This window comes from Pipistrellus hanaki (assembly GCF_964339955.1).
Source record: "Pipistrellus hanaki genome assembly, chromosome: 1".
NCBI classification, from domain to species: domain Eukaryota; kingdom Metazoa; phylum Chordata; class Mammalia; order Chiroptera; family Vespertilionidae; genus Pipistrellus; species Pipistrellus hanaki.
In genome coordinates this window covers 135,941,838-135,960,348 of record NC_140503.1, presented here as the reverse complement: position 1 = coordinate 135,960,348, position 18,511 = coordinate 135,941,838, and positions in this window count along the sequence as shown.

Genomic DNA, 18,511 nt, shown 5'->3' with positions numbered 1-18,511 from the left:
AAAATCTTTGGAAGGTGGGAGGAGGACAGTATCATGTACATTCTCATTCTTCTAGGGGATGGCTTTAGTAGGAAGCTGAATGGGGAAACATAAAAAGAAAGAAATAGTTATCATTATTACCACTGTGACTATACTGATTGATAACCAGGTAATAATAAGAGCATTTGGATATCAAAGGAGAATAGAATTTCAAAGAAGAGAAATCTGTGGTTATAGGAAGCAAAGAAATCCAAGAGGAGAAAACTGAGTACACTTTTTCTATCTTTAATTCATCAATCCATATAGTGTCTGAACTTGTATTTAAAAATGTTAAAGCAGCTCACATCCAAAAATGAACAGGGGTCTTGTCATGCAAAGCAGTCACATTTGTTTTCTCTTACCTAAAATAAGTACAACTTACACTACAGAAATATGCACAAAAAAGGTAACAAAATTACCAACTTTGTCTCTAAATTCTTGTTTATGAACTCACTATTTTAAATGCTTCTTTATTTTTTCTCTTAAAATGGAGAGAGGAGCCCAGCTGGCATGGCTCGGTGGTTGAGCCTCAACCTATGTTCCAGGAGGACATAAGTTGCTTTATCCTAAACATGCTCTAAAAAATGAAAATCCCTAACAGTTTGCTGCTAATCCCCTTTTATGGCAGTGGTTTATAATGGGAGATTCTTTCTTACTTTGTTAAAATGTTGTTGAATTTATTGGGGTGACATTGGTTAATAAAATTATATAGGTTTCAGGTGTGCATTTCTATAATACATGATCTGTTGTCTGTTATTGTATTGTGTTCATACCCCAAGTCACATCTGCTTCTATCACCATTTATCTCCTCTTTACTCTCTTCTACCTCCCCACCTCCCTTTCCTCTAGTAATCATTATATTATTGTCTATGAGTTTTTGTGATTTTTTTTCTTACATAATCCCTTCACCTTTTTCACCCAGCTCCCCAACCCTTCTCCCCTTTAACATTCACCAGTTTTTTCTCTGTATCTATGACTCTGTTTTTATGTCGTTTGTTATTTTTTTGTATTAGATTATACATATAAGTGAAATCATATTGTACTTGTCTTTCTGTACTGGCTTAACCCACTTAGCATAATATTCTCCAGGTTCATCCTTGCTGTCACAAAAGGTAAGATTTCCTTCCTTTTTCCAGCTGAGTAGTATTCCATTGTATAAATATACCACTACTTTTTATCTACTTATCTATTGATGGACACTTGGGCTGCTTTAAAATCTTGGCTACTGTAGAAATAAAGAAAAAGAGTATTCTTGTGTGAGCAATGGGTTGAATTTGCCTTCCCTGCCTTCTGTGACATGAAGCAGGTTTGTTTATGGAATATGATCTATTTAAGCCTTTTAAACTTGACAGAAAACTAAATTAGTACTATTTCCTATTTCCATCCAGCTGTGGGAGGATCTCTCTTCTTGATGAAATGAGAACAGAAATGATTAAATGATTTTGGAGACCCTGAATTTGGCTGAAAATAGTCCTTCGTGCACTGGCAACCCTGTGCAATTCCCCCACATGGGGCAGGAGAGGAGGAGGGCCAGATAACAGGGCCTGCCAGCCTGCCAGTGAGCCACACCAAGTAGCACAAGTCAAATTCAGAATATTCATGACTAAAATAAGGAAGGGCATGGGGAAGCTGGTGAAATTTGGTGAGATGCTAAGCAAAAAAAATGGGGCAAGACAAACCAAAGTGAACAAAGAAAAAATAGAGGAAGATACAATTGGTGGGGGCAGGGGCTATATGGGCTAATAGGTGACCTTTTAAGGTAGAACCTCTTGTTTGTGAGTCACTTCCTTGGTCAGCAAGAATGAATGAATAAATGGTGAATGAATGATGGAGTTCATCACCAGCATTAGAAGACATAACTGAATCTATCTCTAACACAAAACAGGTCTTCTAACCTGAACATTGCTCAAGCTCTGGCTTCTCAGATTCTCTCTCCTGCCCATCTTCTACACCCCATAGTATGTCTACCCAGAGTTGGAAAGCTGCTTGCATAAAAAGCACATGGGATTTTGGTCTTAAAATCTTGAGTTCAGGTTCTGGCTTCTGGTTTTCAAAAACTCAAGAGGTGTGTAAGCCACCCCTTAAGTTTTCAGAATGAGTTCCCTCACCAACAAAATGAATAATAATGGATGTCTTCTTAACTCATAGAGTGTTATGAGGATCACATAAAATCTTGTGAGTGAGAGTGTCTTACAAACTGCTAATGATGATCAATGATAGGTGGACTAGAAAAGGAGCCACTGTATCTTTAGGAGTGATCTGAGAGCCTGGGAGTTGTAGGGTTTCCCTAGTAAACTGGGGTCATAGAGAAAGATGCTATAAATAAGGGAGGGTTCACTCTATTGCAAAGGATGCCTGTGTAGGAATATAAGCTGTTGTTGATTTCATGATTCTTTAATTTCCAAACTTACTTATTTGGAGACATGAACCTGTGTGGCTGTGCTACTTTGTATTCATGGCCAGGCATGGAGGGTGGCTTTTACATTCCTGTTTATAATAATATCCAAGAACTCTGGCTGTCGGGGTGCCAAAATGTCTCATTGTTCCTGAGTACACAACCTAAAAAAGACGTCAGTTCCAGGAAAAAGCTATGCAAATAGCATTCATACTGTCTTCAAATTTATTCCCGATGAGCTAACTTCTTAAATATAGAAACAGTAGCCATACATGTCACATAAGTAAGACACACTAGTATTTCCCTTGTAATGCCAAATAGAATCTCACCATTGCAGCCACCAAGGCACGAGAGTAACAATTCAGCTTCCTGTGCCATTGTCAGAACCAAGTTCAATAACCGCCTGTTTTTGAGTCTTTCTTCTCTCACGTGCCCAGGCCCTACTGTGAGTGAGTGTGATCTTCCTAAAATAGAAGAATGAATCCCCTACCCCTTTCTCCTTCATATAATGGATGCGGGAGGGCTTTCCATTTGTTGAGGGAACTTTGCAAACTGGGAAGGTGTATACAGCCCACAGTGTGGCACATTTTTGCCCAGCCTGAAAAGGAGCCAATGTGAGGTAGGTGTCAACACATCACAGAAGTCCCTATTTGTCTGAAATGACAAAGGCCAGCTATAAACAGAAGTGCTCTGGCATTCCACCCAAACAGGCCAACTGCTCTAGTGAGTTTGCCAATAAATTTAGCTCTTTATGTGTTACAACGCTTTTTAATTATGAAGGACCCTGGGCATTATACATCCCGTTTACTTCAAGTGTGTGGCATACAATGAGACTTTAGATTGTAAAACAGGGATGGGCACTGTGCCTTCCAATCTCCTCATTTGAAGGGATCTCAGGTCCTGAACAAATGAGGCAAAGTCAGGATAACACAGGAAAACAGGATGAAGCAGGTTTGGAGGTGTTGAGCAAAAACCAAAAAGAGAAAGTGCCATCAACCCACGAAGTCCCAGATGTTTTGCTCCCTCTTGGGCTGTTCCATGAACAAAGTTTGGCTGGCCTCGTGGGTAATGGATCAGGAAAGACCTTCTGTGTGGCAATGAGGAGAAACCCAACTCTAACTGGACTAAACACTGATGGAACTCGTGGCCTCGCACAGGGATGGTGCAAGGTGGTTCCCCGGTGCCAGCTACTTACTGGCCTCTGCTTCCCAGTCCTGGATCCTTTCGTGCTTGACTCACACCTGGTTAGTCTCTCCGTCCCCTGTCTCCTTGGCTCTGTTGGGTGATGCCCCCATAACTGAGCCATCCCAGTGGGAGGGGGGATGTTATAAGAAGGAAGCACTGACCGATTCAATCCAAGCCACACTCATCCTTGGTCAGGGCAGCTTCAAAGTGGTGAGAGCAGAAAGGGAAACCATGTTTTATAAACAAGCTCCTCCACCAGAATCTTCCATCCACTTTCAGGCCACAAGGTCTATACTAAAGTGAGGTGTGAGCCACAGCCAAAATGGTACATTGGAGGGGACCTTTGGAAAGTCTCCCCTGCCCTCAATTTTCTCCCTTCTTGGCCTATTATGATCTTTGTCCAAAATATCCACAATTGGGGTAACAGCGCTCTGTTAAAAGGAGAAACTTGTTAAAACATGCAGAAGCCCCTTGTCAATATGGGTGTCCCATTTTGAATTAGCTTCACAGATCGAACCCTTATCTCACAGAGACTCAGAACAAGACTTGAAGGGAGAAACAGAAGGAAGGATCACCTGAGGTGGGGGGAATCTATGTGGTACAACTGCTTCCAAAGCTGGTGCATTGGAGTAGCGTGTCAGTCTTGTGATGAGGTCTCAGACTTACTGGTAAGTGGCTTGCTGTCTTGTATGAGTGGCAAAATCACAGAAAAAGACTGGAAGTCAGTTCTTGTGCTTTCAACTTACTGCCTTTCAGAGAGCACTAGCTCTAAGGAGAATTTCAGGACCCAGAAAGGTGAGGTTAAGAAATGCAAATATACCCATGTGTCTCTCTCTCCTTTTCCCAGGACCACACTGGGAGGCAGACTGGAACCTGGCCAGATTTCTCGCCAGCTTTCCCATCCAGAGGGACAGCCCCACACCCACTAGGAAGAAAAGATCGAATTTTAGCAGGAGGAGGAAAGACTTGTCACTAAAGAACCTGTGTCTGGGGGATTTTCACTCTGCAGTGGTAGTTGTAGTTTTCAATTTGTCTGCATTAAAACATCTCAAACCTAAACTATAAATCCTTCACACGGTGCATTTATGTAACCACTTCTAGCTTAAGTTTCACCCTGCCACACGCAAGGAGCTACACACATTGCTATAAGAAATAGCCGTTGGTGTCTCATTCTGGCAACAAAGATAGATAGTTAAATTATGAATACCTGCTCGTTGGAAACATCTGTTGTGCCCAGTGGAAAAAGTGCATATTTTTGTTCTAATCAACGTCAGCTGCCGGCCCATAAAAAGTCACAATACATAAAAATGTGTCATAGATTTGGTTCTAGCAATTTAATTAATTTAGCCCATTTGGGAGCAGATGACAGGGCTTCTTTTTCTTTATAAACCTTCATGAATCAGCTTTAAAGAGCGCTGAATACCAAGTGGCAGGGATTCAAATTGATAGCAGGTAAAGTTGCCGTTCGGGTCAAGATTTTTGAAAGAATCCAGGCAGTAGTCAGCATTAATCCACTGGGATTTAATGCTCTTCACATGTAATAACAATAAACAAATCCAGGCATTGGCTTTTATTGGGGGATTAAATGAAGAGCCTAAACTTTTCAAACCATTTATCTTAGCCCAAACCCTGGAATGCTGGGCTGGGCTCAACCATGAATGCTCACAGGCTAGAGTCTGAGAGAGGCAGCTTAGGTTTTTGGAAAACAAAACTAAAAAACAAAGCACTGAGACTTGACCCCTAGTGAAAAATGGAAAAGTCGGTGCTATTTCTCCCTAAGACTCTCCTTCTGAGGTCTGAGGACTCTCCTAGTCCTGAGGCTACCTGGGAGGCTGGCCATGGTCCAGATACTGGGTTAGGGGAGGGGGAGTAGTGCTGGTTACTGCCTCTTGTGTCAGGCTCAGAAATGCCCCAATGTGTCCCTCCTTCCTCCACTCCCAACCCCAATATTTTTTTCTGAAATATTTTAAGCTAAATAAAAGACTTCATAAAACCTTTTTTTTTTTAAGTGTCATCACACACCATTAATATATTTGAAGGAATTTCTTCATATTCTCTGACATGCTGTAAATTCATTAGTAAGACTCCTAAGTCCCCATCAACCAGATTCAACCATTAGGAACACAGGGTCAACTGTTTCACATAAATAGCCCATACAATAACTTTTTCTACATCTAGGATTATTTTTAAGGAAATCTTAGACTTCATTTGTAAACACTTCAGCCTTCTCTCTCTTAAGATAACCATAGTACCCTAATTAAGAACAATAATGATTGGTAATAACCCCATTCTATTAAATACATATTACATGTAAATATATAATTCAAACTACTTTATTTTAAATATACATGTATATATGTGCATATGTTTATATCTAGTTGTCTTCTTTAAGCCAGATTCCTAAACATTGCATCTGGTTGACAAATCTCTTAAATCTTTTAACCTGCAGCTTTGTCTTTTATTTATTTTAACTTGCAATTCACCAGATTCCTTATCCTGTAGCATTTCCCCCACCCTGGACTGTGGCGCTTGCATGCCTCTGATGCCTTCTCTGGTCCCTGAGTATTCCTGTAATCTGGCAAAAAGATCACAGCTGTGCTGTTCAGTGGAGTTTCCACCAACTCATGTGGGTTGTTGAGCACTTAAAATGTGGCTTCTGTGACTTAAGAAAATAAATATTTATGTTAATGTAATCTGATAACATACATAGATAAAACTGACACTTGGTTCAGTTAATAGAAAGCTTGCAAGTATGACTGGAATGGTTTTTTTAAAAATTATTTTTAATTAAATTTATTGGGGTGACATAGGTCAGCATGATAATATAGGTTGCAGGTGTGAGTTTCTATGTTCGAGATCTGTATATTGCACCATGTGCCCATCACCCAAAGTCAGATTTTCTCCTATCACCCTATATTAGCACCTCCTTTCCACCACCACCTTCTTCCCTCTGGCAAACACCACACTGCTATTTGTGTTCATGAATTTCAGTTTTATATTCCACATATGAATGAAACCATGGGGTTCTTAGATTTTTCTGACTGACTTATTTCAGTTAGTATCATATTCTCAGTGTCCATCCCTGTTGTTGCAAATAGCGCTAGTTCCTCCTTTCTTGTGGCTGAGTAGTATTCCATTGTGTATATGTACCACACCTTCTATACCAGTCCTATGTTGCAGGACACTTTGTTTCCATGTCTCGGCTATGTGAATAAAGTTGCAATGAACATACATCTTTGTGAATATGTAATTTCAAGCTTTTCAGGTAAATACTCAGGATAGGGAACAGCTTTGGTATCCAAACCTACTTTGTTTAACTACAAATTTTATGAAATGTAAGTACAGGTAATTTTTCCAATGAAGATGTTGCAACCAAAGTATCCTGTAAGTGTAAAATACGTATCTTTGAAAACAGGAATTCAAAGATTTCATATTGAAAATATTTAAAAATATATCATCAATTATTTTTACAGTATTATAATAAAATTATATTTTTGGTTACAATTAATTAAATAATATACACTGTTAAAATTAACTCTGAAAATTTTCTTTTTTATCTTTTTATGTTTTATTAGAAAATGTAAAATTCCTATCTGGCTTTCATGATATTGAACAGCACTCACTGATGCAGAGATTTTATCAGACTGGTGTTCTTCTGGTGAAGAGAAAAGTCTGTGGGAGACATGTATACACACTTACCACATCTGACACCCAGGACAGTACTGTTTTTCTCTGGTGCTGTGACGGGTGAGGCCTCAGCTCATCCTTATCAAGTTCTCTATCAGATCTTTGCCTGATGGTTTTGGCATCACTGATGACTATTACTTTGATTTTTGTGTCATGGGAGATTAGATAAACCTGATAAATTTATCTCTAGAATTCTTTCTTTTATTGCTCAAATTTCTTATATAAAAAACTTCTTAACTTTTTTAAACCCAGAAACACAAATCAAATACAGCGAAATAAACTCATGTTTCCCCCCAACTCTATTTCAGAATAATAGTTTATTTTTCTTTCCATTTTGTTTCTATTCTGTTTTTAGTTTTAGTATCTCCATGCTCTAATGGATTCTGGCAATTTGATGTGCTGCAAGCCATTGCAATAACTATGTTTTTTTATACTTAAATTGCTGTAATGTGGCTTCTGATTCTCAGTCACAACTTAGCAGACCAGGAAGCATCTCCCTCTCTGGAACAGAAGCTGCTCCAGGATGAGCTTACATTTTCTGCCCAGTCCTTGGAGCAGCATTTTCTCCAGGAAACATTGGCTGCTTTTAATGGGAAATGGTTTTTAGCACTAATAAGGATGCTCACAGTACTGACTATTTATGGGTGAGACAGTATTTCTTTCAGTGGGCAGAGCTAAGAAATGCTTTTTTCTTTTTCTTTTTCTTTTTTCTTTTTTTTTTAAATATATTTTATTGATTTTTCACAGAGAGGAAGAGAGAGGGATAGAGAGTTAGAAACATTGATGAGAGAGAATCATCGATCAGCTGCCTCTTGCACACCCCCTCCTGGGGATGTGCCCGCAACCAAGGTATATGCCCTTGACCGGAATCGAACCCAGGACCCTTCAGTCCGCAGGCTGACGCTCTATCCACTGAGCCAAACCAGTCCCGGCAAATGCTTTTTTCTTTAAAAAAAATAAAAAGATGCATCATAAGTACATAGTGATATGTTTAATTTAAATTTATAATTACAGAGCTTTTGCTTAACTTTAAAACTGCATCATCCTTTTATCTGTAGTACTCTTTCCTCTCTTGTCCTAAGATTCTTGGTTTCTAAAGACGTTAAGATTATTGATTCTAACTATCTAAAAATACATAATAGTTTAAAAAGAACAGTACCAATATTATTGCTGATGGTGTAATTACTAAAAAGAATTTTAAAATTTCTTTGTGTCTTTTGTCCATAGTACATATCCCATTTGTTATGTGCAGTTACATCATATATTTAAGTTATTTAAGGTAATATTTTATTTATAGGTTAGCTATCACTTTATGGCATTGGATTATTTGTTTTGATTTTGTTTTTCACATTCGGGGATTGCCTTTTAAATTTTGGTTTAATTTTGTCTCATATAAAATTAAGTTGCAGGGTTCAACAGAGGTGGGGCACAGACCCTCACACCCCCAACATTGCAAGGGCCTGAACCTTCATCCCTTCTGAGGGATGTCTCCTGCCCCCAAGGATGTTTAACTTCCCATGCCCAGCTCAAATCGCGACCCGGGTAACAGACAGAGACTGGGCCAACAGCAGCTGCCCTCTCACTACAACAGGACTTATTTGAGTTGTCCTGTACCCATGGTGTGGAGAAGTGGGTTTTTGATATCTAATCTAGCCTACCACCAGGATGCTCAGGGCCTATCCAAGAAAGCAAATAATCTTTTCCACTAATATTTACAAGGTAAAATAAGATTGTTGTTAGAGTATTAAATTTGACAGTAAAATAGTAGTCAAGTTTTCAGGCTAATTTAAACTGGCTAATTGAAATAAGCGAATATTCTAGAAAAATTAATTGTACTGGACAAAAAAGCTGTTCCTAAAGTGTTAACTATAATTTTTATTGGTAATTCATCTCATGATAAAATTGCATATCATGTAATGAACCAAAGCAGTCATATTATAGTGCAAAAAATTAAAATTTAAAAGGTATCAAGACTACATTATAAAATTTTCAAAAGCCTCCTAATATTTATCAAAAAGGGGATAGTAGAAGAATGTCATGTAAAAAAATATCCTGTAAGTAAATTACATTTAGAAAATTTGTACTTTAGAAAATTAATTAATTGTCTTGATGTAATGCTAACATCAAGACACCCATGAAAAACACACATGGTGTCAAAACAGCCAGAGGAAAATCATTTGGGCAAAAAATGAAAAAGGATCCTAAGTCAAATTTTTAGAAAATATTCTTTTATTAACTTTTGGTCGAGAATATGCTTGTATATTTTTAGAAAACAACTCTGAGATCATGTGGATTCCAGCAACAGAGAGGAATTGACAGGACTACTCCAGCCATGAAGACAGAAGAGAAGCAGTCCAGAGATGGAAGAAGCTGATGTTGCCTTGCCATACTAGCAGTCAGCATCTGTATGTCCCTACAGGTTTCCCAAAACCAAAGGGTCGGACCTACATTATCACCATTCAGAATTGTAATATCATTGCTGACATGTACACATAAGGAGCTGTTTGACATTGAAATTGGGTCTCAAAAGAACTGTTGGCCCAGAAAGAAACTCACTAGAGACTGATTCATTTGCCTTTCAGCATAACCATTATTGCTTGTCTCATTTTAGGTTCTTATAGGTGTATTTCTAGTAGCACATGATCTTACTCATCTAGGGGAAATGATGAACAACATAAACTGATGAACAAGAACAGACCCAGAGACAATGAGGCATGGATCAGACTGTCAGACCTCAGAAGGAGGGGAGAGGGTGAACATAAAGGGGAGAGATCAACCAAATGACTTGTGTGCATCCATATGAGCCTAACCAGTGGTCAAGGACAACAGAGGGTGGGGTGGGGGACATGCATGGGGAGGGGTTTGAGATGGGAATGGGGAATGAGGACAAATATGTGATACCTTAATCAATAAAGAAATTTAAACATACAAACAAAAAAAGTTGCAAAATCAAGTCTATAAGCCAAGATCTATCCAGAAAAATCTAACTTTCTTCCCTGACCCCTACAGCAGTTTCTTACCTCCACCATAATATTCTTCATCTTCAATATTTGATTTACCTTTCAATTCTAGAACAAGGTTTCATTGCCTCATTTCTTCAGTGTTGCCTATTAGCTAAGCTGTTGACTTTAGACTGTAGATTTCTGAGGCTGCAAAGCTCACCTGACCTACCTGCAATTACAGCTTCATGCTCTTCAAACATCTAGGAATCTAGAAAAAGTTGATCCTACTCATATGCTTATTCTAGGTGTTTTATTCCTTTCTTTCTGTCATGTTATAAGCATTGAAGTAAAGAGAACTCGAGAAGACAAAGAACGATGCTGTATGGTCATCTACAACCTCTCCTGTCTTGAGCTTGTTGAGTTCTGATATGCACTAACAACAAGAAGCAATCCTGGTTATCTCTAAGGAAGGACTTGTGGGCATCAAAGAAATTTGTTGATTTTCTCAAGGACTCACTCTTTAGCACAGAAGCCACGTAGAGTTCTTGGGCCCCAGGGCTCTCTTTCTTTGAATAATGGGACTATCTCTAAGAAGGATCCAGTTATTGTCACAAGTCTACAGAATAAGGGCAGCAGCAGTGTGGAACTGACACAGAGAAGAGGAACCTAGTTGTGAAACCTACGGATCTCTTGAAAGGAGAGAAGCAGCTATATGGGGCTCCTGACTGTGGGGTGCTTTACCAAGTGCTTTGCATATATGATATCATTTCACTCTTATATGACTCACAGCCAACTTTGAGGCTTACAGAATCATTCTTTTGTTATAGATGAAAACCAAACTGATGTTTAAAAACCTTCTCTTTAAAAAATCATTTAATGGAAAATGTTATAAAATTGTTATTTACTGACAGACACAATGAGCATTGCAGTTATATTGAAAACCCCAGAAATGCACCTAAGGTAACCAAATGGCCAAGGAGTAATGTGCTCTGATTAACCGAATGGATCATCTTACTTTAAATTAATAACTTTATACTCTATATTTGTATTGGCAACATTGTGCTTAAAAATAGTGCAAAGTACTCTGATTTCAGAAATAACTTTTAAATTAGTGTATGTCCTTCATAAATCATTTTAATGATGAGAATTTTGAAGGCTATGATTTCATCTCATTGATAATATAAGTATTTTATATGTTATCTCAAATCACGTCATGATTGAATATTGCCCTGTGAGTTTCCACCGTACATTTTTGCTTAACATTTTAATCAAATGGCTGTAATCAGTAGTAATTTAGTGGTTGTAACCTAAACCTAATGCATAAATGTTTACATGAAGTGAAATCTAAATGACATTACAATGCTGTGTCAACTAAGGAACTAAGGTATTGTAGAAGTTTGAATATAGAAAAGCAGTGGAGAATTAAAGCAACCTATAGCAACTCAAGTAGTCATGCTGAATTCAGAAGACTGTCTCATAAGTAGAGTTATCATACTTATGTCTCAAATGGCAGTTTTTTAATAGTAAAACCTCTGTCATATTATGTAATGTTAATTTGAATTTTATTGATTTTAAATCTTATATTTATGTATAAATTTATGTGATTTTTTTTTGTTTTATTGGATTATAAATATGAAATATTTACACCTAGCTTAGAGTTTGTATATAGCTATATAATCCTATAAATTGTTTAAATCAGCACTGTCGGTCCATGACAATGCTTATTTCTCTTTAAATGCAAATGAGTATGAGCCAAACAAAATGTAGACAGCACCTTGTGACTTATGCAAGCAGAAAACACAAATACATTTGAATCAATCTTCATTCTCTTTACCAAAAACCCCACAGCACAGAAAGAAGAAAAGCTGCTTATGTCCTTGAGAAATAATATTTCAAAATTTTAGAAGACTGAGCTGAAATATTAGATTCTGGGATTATATTTAAATAATAACTGCTCAGTGGAAGGGGACTTTTAAAATTGCTAATAAATATGTAAATATTCATTTGGTTCTGGATGTTACAAGCATTAGAACAAGTCTAGACTTGAAGCTATTGAAATATGTTAATTGCATGGATTCCAATGAAATGGAATTAATTAATCCACATGCATATACAGTCAGTCTGGTATTATGAAGAGTGTTTACATCACAAAATTATCTATTTATATAAAGAGGTAATATGCAAATTACACCAGGACTCCATAACAGGTCATGACCAGACAGGAGGAGGTTCACAGGAAGGTGAGGCCCTGCGCAGAGATGGAGACAGAAGCAGGGGGGCCTGCCCGAGCAGGCACAGTGGCTCTGGTGGCCCCAGAGTGGACACAGACAGGGAGGCTGGGGGACGCTGCTAGTCAGGCACGGGTCCTCGCTGCCGCCCCCCCTCGCCCCAGCACTGGTCCTGCCTACTGTAGTGCAAGTCGGGCCTGACTCCCGTGGCTGCCAGTGCTGCATGAGTCAAATGTGGGTCCCAGCCTCCTGCTGGGTGCCTCCTCACACAGCAGGAGGCAGAGTGCTGGGCCTCTAGTGTAGTTATATAGACCAATGGAACAGAACAGGGAATCCAGGAATAGACCCAAGCCATTATGTTCAATTAATATTTGACAAAGGAGGCAAGAGAATAAAATGGAGTCAAGATAGTCTCTTCAATAAATGGTGTTGGGAAAATTGGACAGATACATGTATAAAAATAAAATTAGACCAACTTATACCATACACAAAAATAAACTCAAAATATTAGATAAAGGACTTAAATGTAAGATGGGAAACCATAAAAATCTTAGAAGAATCCATAGGCAGCAACATATTAGACATATGTCATAAGGCAATGGAAACTAAGGAGAAAGTAAACAAATGGGACTACAGAAAAACAAACAAACAAACTTCTTCACAGCAAAAGAAAGTATCAACAAACAACAAGAAAGCCCACTGCATGAAAGAGCATATTTGCCAATGTTATATCCAATAAGGGCCTAATACCCAAAATTTACAAGCAGCTCATAGGTACATCTTAACAAAAGGAAGATAATAGTTAACAATCCAATTGAAAAATGTGCAAAGAATTTAAATAGACCCTTTTCAAAAGTGGACATACAGAAGGCCAAGAGACATATGAAAACATGCTCAAAGTCACTAATTATCTGAGAGATACAAATCAAAATGACAATGCGATGCCATCTCAGAACAGATTTTATCAACAATCAATAAACCACAAGTGCTGGTGAGGATGTGGAGAAAAAGGAACCCTCATGCACTGCTGCTGGAATTGCAGACCAGTGCAGCCACTGAAGAAAACAGTGTGGAGTTTCCTCAAAAAAATAAAAATGGAACTGCCATTTGATCCAGTGATTCCACTTCTAGGAAAATATCCCAAGAAATTAGAAACATTAACCAGAAAGGACATATGCACCCCTATGTTTATAGCAGCACAATTTATAAGAGCCAAGATTTGGAAACAGCCTAAATGCCCATCAGCAGATGAATAGATTAAAAACTCTGGTACATCTACACAATGGAATACTGTAAAAAAGAACTCTTACCATTCCCAACAGCATAGATGGACATGGAGAGAATTATGAAATAAGCCAGTAGGACACAGATAAATGTCACAGGATCTCACTCATTTGTGGAATATAATGAACAACATAAACTGATGAACAATAATAGTTCCAGAGACAGAGAAGCTTCGAACAGACCATCAAACTTAAGAGTGACGGTAGGGGAGGGTGGGAGTGGGGTGGAAGTAGATAAGGGATCAACCAAAGAACTCTTATGCATGCATATAAGCATAACTAATGGACACAAACACTAAGGGGGTGGGGGCATGTGCTGGGGGTGGGGGTGGCCAGGGAGAGATCAATGGGGGGTGAGGGAAGAAGACATACGTAATACTATATGTAATACCTTATACAACAAATAATTTAAAAATATATATAAATAATAAATTATGTATTGATAGTTAGTAGTGAACATCCCCAGTTTGGAGTTATCCACACACAGGAAAGCAATATGGTTATTGTCCTCAACAGAACATCGGTTGGATGACACTCAGATTAAAAATATTCTAACACTAAAATTATTTATAATATAGTCTCAAAACAAATGTAGTGGTCTGATAAAACAGATCTATTTTATCAATGGGAAAAATCTCCCTATTATTTTTTTCCATTTGGAGATTAAATTATCTTTAGCATATTAAGGCACAGAAAGGAAATCTATTTAATTTTGCTAAATTCAGGCTTTCTTACACTTTTAGACCACTGACCCTCATCATCATCATTATTCTGATTATGATTTTAAACACCTTCATCTTTAGGAAGTGTAGACCTAATATATAATTTGATGTCTAAAGAGAGGTACCAATAAAACACTACAGGATATATCAATGTGTAAGATGACTTGCTTAGAATATATATCTTGCTGAGTAAATTTCTCTTTGTTGAATTACATTATTCAGATAATGTATTAATAAATCTTCATAGTAACAGCAAAGTAATCTCACCACAGGAAAAAAATCTTCTTAAATTACTTTGCTGTTCTTCATGCATTTATGTATAACTATATCCATACAGTATCTACACATTTGAGTTTTACACACACACACACACACACACACACACACACACACACATAAATAAATAATATATATATATATATATATATATGTTTGTTAATGTATATGCAATATGGAATAAATTTAGAATATTCTAAAAGATTTAAAGTAACTTTATTAAATTTAACAGTTATATTTCTGTTGTAAAATGTTACTTTTTTGTTGTTTTAAGAAAAAAAATACCTGTGTTACATATATAAAATCATAGACAGAGCAAAATTAGGCTATCCCAATTACAAATTTCTTGAGAAGTTTTAGTGCTTCTTGTAAAAACATTTCACTTATAATTAAAAATATCCAGTGCTTGAAGGGAGTGAAGAAATCAGAACTTTCATGCAGTATTGGCAGGACTAAAAACAAGTAAAAACTTTTTATGAGAGCAATTTGGAAATAGTATTAAATTTTGAAATACATATAAACCTCTGGTCCAAATACCCCATTTCTAGACCTGTGCCTGTGGATAATCTTGCACAAGGCAGAGAAGATCCATGGACAGAAGGAGGAGCATCTGTCTTTTCCTTCCACTGTGGCCAGAGTGGCCTTTGATATCCCTTCCTCCATTTGGTGAAACACTCAATGTCAAAGTCTTGGTGGGGCTGACCCCACAATTACTATAAAGACTGGAGATGGCAGGTGTCCCTTGCCAGTGGTCACACCCCAACTTTTACTTGGGCCCCTGGAGTCACTGCCTAAGACTGATCCCAGCTGTGATGGTTAATTTTACTAGTATGTGTCACCTTGACTGGGCTTTGATGGTTAATTTTATGTGTCATCTTGACTGGGCTAAGGGTGTCCGGAGAGCTGGTATGACATGATTTATGGGTGTATCTTTAAGGGTGTTTCTGGAAAATATTAGAATAAACAGATTGAATAAAGAAGATCTACCCTCACCAATGTGGGTGGGCATCTAATCTACACAGGGACTGAATGGAACCAAAAGCAGAAGAAAGGGGATTTTCTCACTCTGCTTCAGCATCCATCTTTTCCTGATCTCTGACATCATCCTGGTTCTTGAGACTTAAACTGAATTACACCACTGGCTTTCCTCATTTTCCAGCTTGCAGATGAAAAACTGGCCTTCATGACTATGTGAGAATTCCTATAATATATATCTCTTCCCTTATTTTCTTTCCTTTTCTCTTCCCCATCCCTTTCCTTTCCCTGCCGCCCTCCCTCCTTCCCTCCCTCCCTCTCTCTCTCCCTCCCTCCCTCCCTCCCTCCCTCCCTCCCTCCCTCCCTCCCTCCCTCCCTCCCTCCCTCCTTCCCTTTCTTTTTCTACCTCCCCTATTGGTCCTGTTTCTCTGAAGAACCCTGACTAATACATTAGCCTATATTTATTTCCATGGAAGTGAGCAGAAAAGTTACAAACCTGGCTGAAATATCACACATGGGGATGGAAACATCAGTAGAGGTTCAGTGCAAGTGAAGAGTGCAGTTCTTTTTCTCATTACGTCCTGCTGAGTCTGGTTTCCAGTTAACAGATTTGGTCTTTTCAGAGAATTCCCCTGTGGGAGTGCCTTCCATCCACCTGAGATGTAATTAAGACTTCTGTGGAAGGTTAACCTACAGTCTGTGTGCTATGGAAACAAGGTAAGGAAAGACCTCAAGAGACCTGTCGCCCAACAGCTGATTGCATTCATTTGCTTTAAGTAAAACCAGAGCACATCTCCTTCTTAAGCCCTCTACTCCCCACTCCATACACACAGATATGCACATCTCAGCAAGGATTATGAATGAATAAACACTGTTATCCATTTACGTCTTTGCATGGACTTTTTAAGCTCCTTTCCTAATCTTTGGAAAATGAAGAGCAAGTCTTTCCTCTGCTTGCCCCTCGCAGGACCAAGTTGACTACCAAGAGTGAGGATTGAGTTTATACAAAGGACGTGTATGGGCCAGGGGTTCCCAAACCATTGCCCCTTCCTGTTTTGTGTGTGTGTATATATTTTTCCCCATTGGGAAACGAGCATCTGTTTACATATTGCCTGTGGCTGCTTCTGCCCCATAAATGAAGAGCTGAGTAGTTGTAACAGATACATTAAGGCCCTCAAAGCCTAAGCTATCTACTGTCTTGCCCTTTGCAGAAAAATATTTGCTAACTGCTATCATAGAAAGCTGCAAACTAGACCTTAGAACTGCTGGACAAACATTAAGGAGATCAAGTTCCTAATTTCCTTAGAGAGTAGTATGTTGCTCAACTCTCTAGATGTATAACTGTTAGAGAAGTTTACTCTCCTACCCTCTTTCTCATTCTAGTTATATGTAGCCATTCAGTGATTTATATGTGTTCCAAGAGCTATAGTGTGCATTATAATTGGAAGCCAAAGTAAAATAAGCAATCTCCTAAAACTAAACTAAAATGTCAATGGCTCAGTACAAGATTTCATTTTTTTTAAAGGATTCATTTAAAGTAAATTTACCAAATCTTACAATTTGTAGAAATGTGGGCATTTGATTATGGGTACTAGAAATTAGAAATGTGATATTAATATTAGCAAAACACTCTCAATTCCAATATGAAACAGCTAAACTATAGGGGTTCCCCACTCTATCATGAGCCTATTAAACTAAAGCATGATCCAAGGACATTACATCCTAGATGAAGGTGACAGATATTAAATTATATCAGAGAAGAGGAAACAAATACGCCTATTAGTGGATGTGAAATTGATTTAGGAAATCTATTTTCCTCAAGAGAAAAAAATCCTACTTCTAATTCAAAATACAATTGTAAGAGTTTTTCTCTAATTCACATATACCTGTTTAAACACAGAAACACACACACATACACATACACACACACACATACACAAACACTCATATCTTCATATTTTAAGTAAAGAACAAAGTGATCCTCTATAACCATGGGGATTTTGAGAATTCAGTGACGATCTTAGTAGGCAAGAAATCACTGATGGGCCCAGTCAGCTATTTAATCTGTGGGATCCAGAGCAAAATGGAAATGTGGGGCTCTCGCTAAGAAACTATTAAGAAGATCAAGTTGGTGACAGCAGAGCAATAAACTTAGTTTACCAGTACGTCAGAAACCCATGAAGTAATGGTGTCCCTCTCCTCTGCTACCCCCTCCCAAACACAGAGCAGAGAAAACTTCAGGGAATAGCTGTGCAGTTAATCATTGTCATGCCTGCATCATGACATATGTTATATGACCCAACAAAGAAAGTTTTAAAGCAAGCTCCTCCCTCTTGTTAGGCAAAACATTTCTTTTGGTAAATTCTGCCAGGAACCTTAACTGTAAAGACCTTTCAGTTGCACCAATTACCCATTTCTTCTCATCTGGCTTAAATGCTTTCTCCTTCAGTTAAAAAATTATTTTTTAAATCATTTTTTTTTGCCCACATGAGCAGAGCTATAGATAAATACTTGAAACCTTACAAATGGACACTTGCAAGACTAGAGTCCTAAGAATACAACAGCCTGGGGTGGCCCCTGGTGCTTTGTCAATGGGCAGCAGATCACCCCTGTAAGTGGTTCCCAGCCACACCAGGCAGCACCTCTGTGGAAACTGGAACAAACTCCAAACCAGAGACCAGGGATGCGGGTGGGGGTAGACATTTCAGCAAAAAACAAAAGCAATGGGGCCTCAGACATTTTCTTTTGCTTAAAAAAAAAAAAGGCCCTCCAGCTTAAAAATGGCATTCTTGTTCTGCTC